The sequence below is a fragment of the Pan troglodytes genome, chromosome 13 (genome assembly GCF_028858775.2).
Source record: "Pan troglodytes isolate AG18354 chromosome 13, NHGRI_mPanTro3-v2.0_pri, whole genome shotgun sequence".
In the NCBI taxonomy this organism is placed as follows: Eukaryota; Metazoa; Chordata; class Mammalia; order Primates; family Hominidae; genus Pan; species Pan troglodytes.
In genome coordinates, this window is record NC_072411.2 from 29,069,887 (window position 1) to 29,082,726 (window position 12,840).

A 12,840-nucleotide genomic window follows, 5' to 3' on the forward strand; every position below is an offset into this window, starting at 1 on the left:
CTGAGGGGCGGCCGGAGCCCTGGAAAGCCTTCCTCCTCACGCTGGCAACGACTCCCTGAAGTTGCAGGAGCAACAGCTCGGGGCTCAGTTTCTCCAGGAAGGCAGACATCATAGAGAGGTGTCCAGGGACCCCTGGTGAGTGTGACTTACTGGGGCCTCAATCCAGACCCTCTGGTTTCCTCTGTCTTGCTCAGGTCTTGCTCCCAAACAGCTAGGAGCCCCATGCAGCTCGCAGGGGAAAAGGGATGTGGCGAGGAGAAGGGGGCACTGCAGAGAGCACTGGTCAGTGTCATTAAAAACTCATCCACACACACTTTAAAGCCCTGTGATATTCCGCCTTAGGGATCCACTGTTGTGCACCGACCCGCCTCCTGCTGCTGGGGGCTCCGGCTGCTTCAAGACCCGAGCATGTAATCGCCTCTTAGATGAGGTTCCTGGAGGCGAGCCTGCTGGGGTGAGGCATGAGTGCTGTCGCTGTGAACCTCGCATGGCTATGAGCTGCACACTCCACCTTGGCGGCTGAGTGCCACCTCAGCGTCCCCAGGCTCCCACCCCCTGGGAGTGCCTTCCGACCTCCCCGGATGTGGCAGCTTCTGTTCTCCCTTCATCTCACACCCTTGCTCCTGACACTGGTGGAGCTGCAGGTCGTGAGGGCTGCCATCCGAGAGTCCCTGCCTGGGGAGTCTGGCCCACTGAGCCTAGTCTGCCATGGTAGAGAGCCTGGCCATGTCTCCGTGCTGCAGCGGCCCCTGAGGGAGGGGATCTGTGAGCCCCAGAGCCTTGGTAGCCGGGGGTGAAGATGTCATGCGTGGTAAGATGATATCGCAGACACCAGGGATCCCTGCCTGTCAGTGAGGAACCCGCCAGGCCACCATCAGCTCTCTGGAGCCCAGCCCAGGCTTCTGCCTTCTCTCTGGAACAGTCTGGGGGTCCTTTCTACCCCAACAGCGTTCTGAGAGCTATGGAGTCTGGCTGGTGCCAGGGACCCCGACCCACTGCATACATCAGGGCACGTGTGCAAAGGGGAGCCCCCTCCTTGGGGTGTGTGCATGTCACCCTGAGAGTCCAGCTTGGTCTCTCACTCTGACCGACCCTGCCGCCCTGGGTCCCAGTGCAATGAGTCTCCTTTCTGGGCACAGAATGTGGGAACCAGTGGGTCCCTGCTCCTCTCCCTCACCCTCCAGTTCATCCTGTGGGTGTCCCAAATATGTGTGAGGGTCCAAGCACCCAGTTTTAGGCCCAGCCCCAGTTCAGACATGTCAGGGCCCTGAGGGGATGGTGGAGCCCTAGACTCTGACACATGGCCTGACCGTGGTCCGGGAGTGTGTCCTGGATGAGTGCAAATTGGTGATTCCCATGGGGGTGGTGCACACCCCCGCAGAGAGGGAGTCCCAGACACAGAACCGGAAAGTGAGCTGGGGAGGAGAGGATGAGCTTGGCACAGGCCGGGCGCCCAGGCTGCTGGACATCCCCATGGCTGAGCTTAGGGGCAGAAGACACTCGTGCAGGCCTGTGTGGATCCCTGAGTCCAGGGAGGTCCTGTCAGAGTGTCCCTGCACATGTGACCTGCATATCCTCCCTAGTGTCTGGAGACCAGGCCTGAGGAGGGCTGGGCAGTGTCAGCACAGGGGTCAGGACTGCAGCGCCCTGGGAGCCTGTGAGCAGGAATGCAGAGTGAGCAGGGAGGGCGATGGCCAGGGAAAGTGGGCGTGGACCCGTCGCAGGCACACCTGGCCTTGTGAGCCCTTGACAGGGCAGAGGTCTTTACCTCAGCTTTGTGACCATAGGCAACTCAGTTCCTCATCTGTGATGTGGAACGAGACTCACGGGGTGTTAGGAGAATTAAGAAAGAGGACAGGTTTGGAAGCTGCCTGACAGCTGGAGACGCCCCACCTGGCTCCTTCCTCCCTGCGGTGACATCTCAGGGTCCCCCACCCCCTTTCCCTCTCCTTGGAACCAGGGACCCAGGACTCTCATGCTGTTGCTGCCCTGTCCTAGGGAGGCCGATGGCCGTGTCTGATGGTCTCCAAAGGCTCTGAGCACATGAGCCCCTCTGGGGAGACCTCTTAGACACAGATAACAGCTGCCACTTGGAAACCATAAGCAATTACACTAAATGCCTGCTGTGCTGGTTAAATAAGCTGCTGTGATGCCATGCTGAACTGAACTGCGTTTGCACGTGATGCTGTTTGATTTAGTTCCTATAACAATCCTGCCAGGTGTCTATTATCTTCCCTGCTTCATTGCACTCTGGGTCCAGAGAGGCTAAGGAACTTTCCATAGGCTGCATAGCTACTTACAGGTGGAGCTGAGATTTAAACAGTTCCTTGATGCTGACCGGGGCTGGCCACTTTCCTTCAGAGTGAGACCCTGGGCTGCACCAGGATTCAGAGAGGACTCTGCCTCTCACTAACTGTGATGTACCTTTGAGCACATCAGGTGACCTTTGTGTGCCTTAGTTTCCTCATCAAGGACACGGGATTCTTGGGACTGCATGAGTTAACGCAGGTAAAGTGCTTACAACAGTGCCTGGTGCACAGGAAGCGCTCATCTCATTCAGCCCTTGCTGCTCTTTAGGACTAGGGTCTCAGGTTGTTTTTTTTTTCTGCAGCAAAAAGCCCGGTGAGTGAGCTCACTGAGCCCCTATGGTTTGAGCTGAGCAAACAGGTGAGAAAAGCTCAGTCAACACCATGTGCTGGGCGAGGGCTGGGCCACCTGTGCACAGGTTTTGGTGGGGTCCTCTGTGGGCTGGTGGAGGCGAGGAGGGGGCTTCTGGGGGAATCCTGAGGGATTGGGGTCAGGCCCAGAGCTGAGCCTCAACTCTCGGTTGGGAGTACATGGATAGGGCACTGCTAGACAGAACCTGGAGGGGCAGGCATGGGGAAGTGCTCTTTCACCAGATCCTTGATTGTAGCTTACAAACATGTTACTTGCTCTGCTAAACAATTTATTATACACTCCGTTCAAATGGTACTTCTTTTTTTTTTTTTTTGAGACAGAGTCTCGCTCTGTCACCCACCCTGAAGTGCAATGGTGTGATCGCGGCTCACTGCAAACTCCACCTCCCAGGTTCAAGCAATTCTCCTGCCTCAATCCCAGCTACTCAATACTCCCTCCTGAGTAGCTGGGATTATAGGCACCCGCCACCACGCCCAGCTAATTTTGTATTTTTAGTAGAGACAGGGTTTCTCCATGTTGATCAGGCTGGTCTTGAACTCCTGACCTCGTGATCCACCCACCTTGGTCTCCCAAAGTGCTGGGATTACAAGCGTGAGCCACCGTGGCTGGCCGGTACATTTCTTTTTTATTTTAAGACAGGGTACAGGGTTTTGCTCTGTCACCCAGGCTGGAGTGCAGTGGCGTGATCACAACTCATTGCAGCCTCCACCTGCCAGACTCGAGTGATCCTCCCACTTCCACCACCCAAATAGTTGGGAATACAGGTGTGCGCCACCACGCTTAGCTAATTTTTAAATGTTTTGTAGCAATGGGGGTCTCACTGTGTTGCCCAGGCTGATCTTGAACTCCTAGGTTCAAGTGATCCTCCCACCTCAGCCTCCCAAAGTGTTGGGATTATAAGCGTGAGCCACTGTGCCTGGCCTCAAATTGTACATTTTCTTATTGCCGAAAAGATTTTGTTTAAAATATACAGTTGACCCTTGAACAACATGAGTTCATTTATATGAGGATTTTTTCCATGTCTGCACCCCTGAGACAGCAAAGACCAACCCCTTTCCTCCTCAGCCTACTCAATGTGAAGATGTGAGGATGTAGACCTTTATGATGATCCACATCCACTTAAGAATAATAAATATATTTTCTCTTTATGATTTTCTATAGCTTACTTTATTGTAGGGATAGAGTATGTAACACACAGAACATAGAAAATGTGTGTGAATCGACTGTGTGTGTTATCAGTAAGTCTCCTGGTCAACAATAGGGCATTTGTAGTTAAGTTTTGGGGGAGTCAAAAGTTCTACACAAATTTTTTTACTGTTAGAGGGGTTGGCATCCCTAACTCCCGTGTTGTTCAAGGGTCAACAGTGTTTTAATATATTTTCTTTAAATTATATTAAATTTCTTTCTTTCTTTTTTTTTTTGAGATGGAGTCTCAGTCTGTCACCCAGGCTGGAGTGCAGTGGCACAATCTCAACTCACTGCAAACTTTGCCTTCTGGGTTCAAGTAATTCTCCTGCCTCAACCTCCTGAGTAGCTGGGACTACAGGCACATGCCACTGCACCCGGCTAATTTTGTAGTCTTAGTAGAGATGGGGTTAAACCGTCTATAATCCCAGCTCTTCAGGAGGCTGAGGCAGGAGAATTGCTTGAACTCGGGAGGTGGAGGTTGCAGTGAGCTGAGATTGTGCTACAGCAGTCCAGACTGGGTGACAGAGTGAGACTCCATCTCAAAAAAAAAAAAAAAAAAAAAGGAAAAGAAAAAGAAAGCTTGAGGTCTTGCAGATTCAAGTATGTAGTGCAGTATTATTAGCATTATTAGCTTATTAGCTGTGGTCATCATGCTGAACATTCAATCCTCAGGCCTTACTCATCTTTTTTTTTTTTTTTTTTTTTGAGACACAGTCTTGCTCTGTCACCCAGGCTGGAGTGCAGTGGCGCGATCTCGGCTCATTGCAAACTCTGGCTCCTGGATTCAAGTGATTCTCCTGTCTAAGCATCCTGAGTAGCTGGGATTACAGGCGCACACCACCACGCCCGGCTAATTTTTGTATTTTCAATAGAGACAGGGTTTCGCCACGTTGGCCAGGCTGGTCTCCAACTCCTGACCTCAGGTGATCTGCCGGCTTCGGCTTCCCAAAGTGCTGGGATTACAGGCGTGAGCCACTGCGCCCAGCCTCTTGCTCATCTTTGAACTGGAAGCTCATACCCTTCCACCAACATCTCCCTATTTCCCTCGCTCAGGCCGCTGGACCCCGCCAGCTGCTCTCTGCTTCCCAACTGGCGTTTTCATCGGCATGAAGGTCTCCTTCAAGGCAGCACCCGGCCTTCCCTAGGGGCTCTTCCATGGTCTCCACCCAGCAGTTTCCCTGCAGCAGTGAGGACTGATAGGATCAGTATGGGAAGGGTTCAGGGCTGCCCCATGTATGGACAGTACTCTGTCGGGCCCGCTGTCTGCAGGGAGGCCGAGGTGATCTGCCTGGGCGTCCAGAGGAAAGGGAAATGGTTTGGCAAGCAATACATCTTCTCTCTTACCATCCCTCCCGGCCTCTGTTCTAACATCATGGCTGCAGAGTAAGAGGGGGACATCCTGACCTCATCCCTCTGTGGTGTGGCTGTGTCCTTATTAAAACACCCAGGCTGCACCATGGACCCAGCACTGCGTGGCCAGAGCTGGTCTGCTCATGTCCTCTGCTGGGGTCCTGGGGGGGAGGTACTGTGGACGCATGAGTGATCATAGCCCTCTGGCCCACCCAAGCTTCAGAGGCTGCTTGTCAGGTGGCCGCACCCAGGAAGGAGTCATGCTCAGGCTCCCCTGACACTTGACCCCAGTGCCTGCTGGGGTCCTGAGGGTTAGGGACGTGGACCTCGGACAGGCTGGGAAGCCCAGTGCCCACCAGTGCCTGAGACCCTCTGGAAACCACGGCAGGCCGCCAATGGAGGGCAGATGGGACAACAAACTTCCCTCCCCTCTGTCTCTAATCGAATCTGGTCTGATCTAATCTAAATGAATCTGTCTCAATCCATTTCTGACCTACCGCATGCCCTACATTTCCAAAGTTACTATTTTCCTTGGGGAAATGGGTTGGTAATGCCTGTGTGTGTGCATGCGTGTGTGTGCACACACAGGTCGGGGCACGGTGCTCAGGCTGTTAAGGGGCAGGAGATAAAGCTCTGTCTTCTGCTGTCCCTGACTGGGCAGTAGCTTCCACTGAGCTCCATTTGTGTTGCTAAGAATCCAGGCTCCAGGGCCCCCAGCTCGTGGTGGTGGTCATCTTTCTGGGGCCAGGATGTGAGAGTTGGCATCCCACCCCAGGTACATAGCAGAGCCCAGGGATGGCCTGGACGGTCTTCCACCCCACGACCCCAGAGCAAGCCCCAAACATAGTGTTTTCCATTTCAGATTGGAGACTCATTTCCTCCATCCTGCATGTTGCTGGATAAGAGAAATACTTTGCATTTAATAGGATGTGATGTATTAGAAAATTTGGATCAACTAGGGGTAATAACTTTGCATTTAATAGGATGTGATGTATTAGAAAATTTGGATCAACTAGGGGTAATACCTTTGCATTTCCCCAAGTGCTTGGAGATGTCTTACCTCATTTTGTCTGCCCTTGGACTAAGTGTCTGCCATGGAAATAATTTTCAACTTCTGTTTCAAAATGGTGGACTGAACTTAAGCTCCTCCCTCTAGAAATTATTTTAAAAGGAAACTAAGTAAATACACAAACGTGATCAAAAACAAACATGAGAACCCTCAGGGCACCAGACATTGCAAGGAATCCCTGCCAAGAAGAGAGCAGGCAGGGTTGGACATACAGCGGCACGCTGCAGGGGCTGAGGAAGAGTCCTGGAGAGGCAGAGGCCCGCAGGCAGGGCGTGGATCCACCCAAGAGGGAGGCTTAGCAGCTGCCTCCGAGGATCCATGTGGGCGCCCCAGCGGTGGCAAGTGGGAGCTGATAAGGTGCTTTTCCCCCTACTTCGCCCAGGCAGCAGTGATAGGGGCATCTGACTCCTGCTGGGAACAGGGATCTCGCCTTAGGGACAGGACGGTGCCCAAGGGCATGATGGGGGCTGGGTGGAACGGTGTCTTAGGTTGAGCTGCTGTAACAAAGCGCCACAGGCTGGGCGGCTGAAAGCGCAGAAATGCATTTCCTTAGGGTTCTGGAGGCTGGGAGTCTGCAATGAAGGTGTAGGTGAGGCTGGTTCCTTCTGAGGCTGTGATCAAGAATCTACCATGCTCCTCTGCTGGCTTCTGGTGGTTTGCTGGCCATCTTCGGCATTCCTTGGCTTGCCTCACTCCAGTCTGCCTTCATCTTCACATGGTGTTCCCTCTGTGTGTGCGTCTGGTTCGGAATTTTCCTGTCTGTTGTCTAAGGATACTAGTGAGATTGGATCAGGGCCCCTACCTACCCCAGCACGACCTCATTTTTTTGAGACAGGAGTCTTGCTCTGTCGCCAGGCTGGAGTGCAGTGGCGCGGTCTTGGCTCACTGCAACCTCCGCCTCCTGGGTTCAAGCGATTCTCCTGCCTCAGCCTCCTGAGTAGCTGGGACTACAGGCGTGTGCCACCACGCCCGGCTAATTTTTGTATTTTTAGTACAGACGGGGTTTCACCATGTTGGCCAGGATGGTCTTGATCTCTTGACCTCATGATCCACCCACCTCGGCCTCCCGAAGTGCTGGGATTACAGGTGTGAGCCACCGTGCCCAGCCAGCATGACCTCATTTTAACTTAACTAATTCTATCTGTAACAACTCTATTTCTAAACAAAGTCACATTCTGCAGACCTGGGGGTTAGTACTTCAACATATGCATTTTAGGGGGACACAATGAACCCATAAGAAAGAGGGCTGCCCAAATTTAGAAAAGGAGCTGTAGAAGTGTCCCCACTGATGGTACTTCCTGCTCCTCCCTGTTCACTGCAAAGCTCCCACATCTGCCCCCAGGCAGGCCTCTCACACTGAAGCAGACAGAGTGATTGGACCTCCACTACCAAGATTGCTGGAACACACAATTAAGAATCACCGAGGCGGGGCGTGGTGGCTCACACCTGTAATCCCAGCACTTTGGGAGGCTGAGGCGGGCAGATCACCTGAGGTCAGAAGTTCGATACCAGCCTGGCCAACATGGTGAAACCCCATCTCTACAGAAACACAAAAATTAGTCCAGTGCTTCTTAAATTGCAATATATGCATGTTGCCTGGGTCTTCAATGCTGGTTGTGATCCTGAGACTGCATTGCTCACAAGCGTGTGGGTGGTGCTGATGCAGAGTGTGGGTCTGTGGCCCACACTCTGAGTAGCCAGGCTCCAGCACAGTTTCTCAGCGCAACCTTCTAATGACAGGGCACTCTTCAGTGCCACCTATCCTATCATCCAGCGATGTGCTGAATTTCTCATTGCCAAGCTCTATTAATTCATTCTTTTTCATAACCTCTTATTCTTATTTCATGGATGCAACATTTTCTTGTCTCTCAGGGAATAATAATTATTCCTACTTTTAAAGGTCTAATTTCTTTATTACTTTATTTCTCTGGGAGTGAGTTTTTCCTAAAGGGATAATGAGATGGAAAATGAAAAAACAAAGTTGAGGCAGGAGATACCTTCTGAAACTCAAGCATTCCTCTACGTGGATGTGCCAGAGGGAAAGAACAGAACAAAGGAGGGTAGACACTATTTAAATAAAAATAGATAAGAATATTACATAACAAACAAAAAAGCCCAAATCCTCAGGTTGAAAAGGAGGAGAAAATGTCAAGCAAGACAAAAACAGATGAGCAACCAAAAAAGTGTCATAGCTGGTCGCCTATATTGAAATTTCAGAACATGAGTGATAAAGGACTCCCAGAAAAAACAAAACCCAAACTAAAAGAAGAAAAAAAGGAACTTTTGTCCACAAAAACATGAGAATCAGATGACATCAGTCTCTCATTAAGAAAATTGCTATACGGAATGGGGCAAGGCCTTCAAAGTGCAGGGATACAATAACGTCTCTGAGTATTGAACTTCATACTCAAAATCGATTTTGTATGATAGCACTGTAAGGGCAATTTAGGACATAGAAAGACCCAGGAAGTCAATCACGCATGCCTCTCTGAAAGAGTTAATAGAGGGTTAATTCCAGCAATAAGAAAAATGAATCCAGGATTCCGTTTTTTCCAGTGTAATGTGAGTGTAAGAAAACTGAGGCTCAGCAAGGCTGAGTAAACTACCTGTGGTCACACAGCTCAAAAGTGGCAGGGCTGGGCCTCAAAGTCGGGTTTGTGTGCTTGTAAAGGCTTTAGAGCTTCTGCTGCATCAGCAGTTTCTTACCAGAAACATCTGTGGCCCTTGCCCTAAATTCAGATTCCAGAGCTATAAAATCAGCCTTCAGGGGTGGGTCCAGGCTTCTGCACTGTCGGGCTTCAGAGGAAGTTCTCGGCCAACCTGCCAGGTGCAGTCCGGGGAAGCCCTCTACCATGCTGAAAAGAGACTTAGGTGACTGAAGGACAGGAGCCTTGAGTGCCGGGGAGCCTAGGAGGAGGGAGTCCTCACGGGGTGGAGTGGGATGAACCAGAACAGAGACAGGAAGATAAACAGATCCAAATGTGCTGTGGACGGGACTCACTCCCACCTGTCCACGCTGCCGCGTCCTGCCAGCCCAGCTAGTAGTAGTTCTCCTTCTCCAGTCTTGACAGCATGTTTGCAAACTCTAGGACTCTGAGGTGTCCTTGCAGGGATTAAAACTCTGACTAGGTGTCTTAGTCGGCTTGGGCTGCCATCACAAAATACCATAGTCGGAATGGCTTCAACAACAGACATTTATTTTCTCACACTTCTGGAGGCTGGGAAGTTTGAAATCAGTGTGCCAGTAGGGGTGGGTTTGGTGAGGACTCTCTTCCTGGCTTGCAGACAACTGCTTTCTCGCTGTGTGCTCATATGGCGTCTCTTCTCATAAGGACACTATTCCCATCATGAGGGCCATACCTGTATGACCCCATCTAACCCTCATTTCCTTCAAAGGCCTCATCTCCAAATACCATCACATTGGGGATTAGGGGCTTCAACATGTAAATTTGGCAGGGGTGGGGGGATGCTAATATTCAGTCCACAGCACTAAGCGTGCACACAGCAGGGATGATGTCAGCTCAGTCATTACTGCAGCATTATGATGCTAATCGTATCTACAAAATCACCCAAACTTCTCCATCACCCTCTGCTTGTCCTTTGGGGCTGGCCCCATCTGGGTGACTGGTCTCCTGCTCTGCCTGTGCTCCCGTGCATATGCAAAGAGCAGAATTCTCTCGCGTCCCCACGCATGCACAGCCTTCCTTTAGTGCCGGCTTGGCTGTGCTGCCTGCCATCCACAGCATGCAGTGGCCCGGGGGGTCCCCAGGCCCAGCTCGGCCTGACCATGTGCATCGTCTATGGCTGCGCAGTCTCGTGGAGCCAGGGTGCTGAGGTACCCCGGCTGAAAACCTCTCGTCTGGGGCTCGGAATGCCTGTGGACTCCCTAGGGGACTCTGTTGGGGGCCCACTGGATATAAGCAGAAGCCAAACTAGTGGAGCATATCCCATCTTCATTTCCCAGTTTTGTTTGGCTTTGCGTGTGTGGGAAAATCATGCTGGTTACAATCTTGGGTTATTATTTGGAGACTCACGGCTGGGGGAGAATTTCATTTCTCAGTTGGCCCAAGCCCTGCTGGAGTTTATGAGCCTGGGACTAAACGCTGAATCAAAATTGAAGCAAGGAGCTTATTCTTGGCAAAAATACATTTTCCTCTTCCTTGAGAAAAAGAGTACTAAAATGACTTATAAGAGGTTAAAAAAAGAGCCTTGTGGATGTTAAAAATTCTTGCAAAAATGTGTTTTTAATGATTTGAGTGTAAATTAATAAGAAACAAATGCATAGTATTTTCTTTCCTAGACTATGAAATTAAACAAAAAGTAAGAAGGGTCCATGGGGAAGTCACTTGTTGGGGGCAGTTTGCCCTTTTCCGTGTGGCGGAGGATCCCTGAGGGTGCTCTGCCCACTGAATCAAGTCTGCTGGGCTCTGACTGGGCCCTGGCTGGGCCCTTGGGCATTCTCTGGCGCTCTCACAGGTGCTTGCCCAGGGGCTGCTGAAGCCCCCTTCTCGACTGTATGGGAGCCCACCCTGAGTCACTTGTGCATTCAGCCAACCTTTACTGCACTTCCAGTCCAGGCCCAGGCCAGACACCACCCTGGAGGTGTGGAGAGGGGTCAGCCATGCTGGAGTCCTCAAGGAACTCACAGAGCAGTCACTTTCCATGGAGATAGGCCATCTTAAAGGGCCCCAAGCTTTAAAAATTGGACTCCAACAACGGGTGAGGGAGGAGCTTCCCAGGCCGACTGTCACTCCCAGTGAATTGGGAATTGATGACATTCCTGATGTTTTCTCTGTGCCTAGCAGTACATGAGGTTCAACCATCTTTGCTCAGGGTGGGAGCTTAGCACGGTTGCTCCCTCCCTTTGAGGCCTCCCCAGACTCCTCCCTTCAGGGTTTGAAGGTCCATGTGTCAGCCCCTCTCTATTTATCTAACCTGGTCTTCTCTGTGCCTGCCACCCCTCGAGGTCCCTAATATGTGCTGAATGCAGTTTATCTTGGAAAGGAGATCCGCAGAGGCTCCCCGTGCAGTCTCCACGCCCAATCAGCAATAGGCAAAGGCAAGAACCCCTTTTGACAAGCGTGGATGTTTTACAAGGCTAGGTCTGTGGGGAGAGAACTGATACCACGAGGGAGGCAGCATGGTCTCCTGGAACCAGCCGGGGCCCGTCTCTGCTGGCTGCGTGACCTTGGGCAGGTTATCAGTCTTATCTGAGTCATCATACAACCCACTTTGCAGGTTTACTGTAAAATTAAATGAGATAATGTTGAATAGGCCCGGTATACATGGTGACATGTGCAATACACTTTAGTACCATGAGATAGTTGGAATAGTCTGTAGTTAGAATGCACTGGTGCTGGCTTGTTGATCTGAGCAGCTAGCTCTCCATAAACCTTTTCCAGGTAGACATATTGCCTTTTAGTACCTTAAACTTAAACTGGAACTCACAGCAGGGAAGGGAACGTATGAGGGAAGTGCACATCCCAGCACCGGGCTGAGAGTGTGGGCCGGAGGCCAGCTGCCCAAATTTAAAATCCTTCTGAGCAGCACAGAGCCCTGATCACCCCGCCCGTGTTACGTGTTATTGACAACCAGTATTTTAGTTTCAGTTTTTGTATACTCCTGATTCAGTATTATTATACCGATTTACATAATCAATGTATTATTTATTCAATCAATGCTTGAATAGATTTTGGGATTTTTTTCCTGATTTCTTTGTTTCCTGTTGTTTCTGGTGCCTATTAACTTCTCCTGGGTTCAGTTTTCTTCTTAAAGTTCCTTCTTCAGTGTTCTTTGGTGAGGGTCTATGAGTGGTAAACTCTCACAATTCATTGTAAAGTGACAGATGTTTTCTCTTGGTACTTTGGTCACACTGCTTCGTTGTGCCCTGGTCGCTTTTAAGATCATAGCTTTGTATTTGGTTCTTCAGTACTATTTGATGTGTCTATAATGAGTTCATTTTTGCTTATCCTGCTTGGGAGTCTGTGACTCATGAATATGTAGATTATTATCATTCTGGAGTATTCTCAGCTATCATTTCTTCAAATATTGAGTTTTTTCCATTCTCCTTATTTTCTCTTTCTGGAGTTCTTACCAACTTATTAAATTTTCTTATTCGATTCACATGTCTCTTAACCTCTCTAGACTCTCTGTCATAGTTTCTCTTTATTTCTTTTTGCTTCTTCTGGTTTAATTCCTTCAAATCTAACTCCACAAATTCTCCCTTCAACTGTTTTTAATCTATTGTTTAAACCATCTTATTGAGTTTCCAGTTGCAGTGCCTTTGCTTCTTACTTGTAGAAATTCTATTTGCATATTTTTTCAAACAGATCCATCCTTTTTAAAAATAGCTTTTTTGGGGTGGGATGTAAATTGTTTTATGTCTTTTAAACATATTTATTTCATAGTCACTATCAGATTATTCTACAGTCTGTATCTCTTGGGTAACACTTTCCTGTTTATGGTATTTGCTGACTCTCACTCATGTTTGTGATTTTTTGCTGTGCGTTTGTAATTTTTCATTGTGAGCTCATCGTCACAGTGGCTGCGTCACT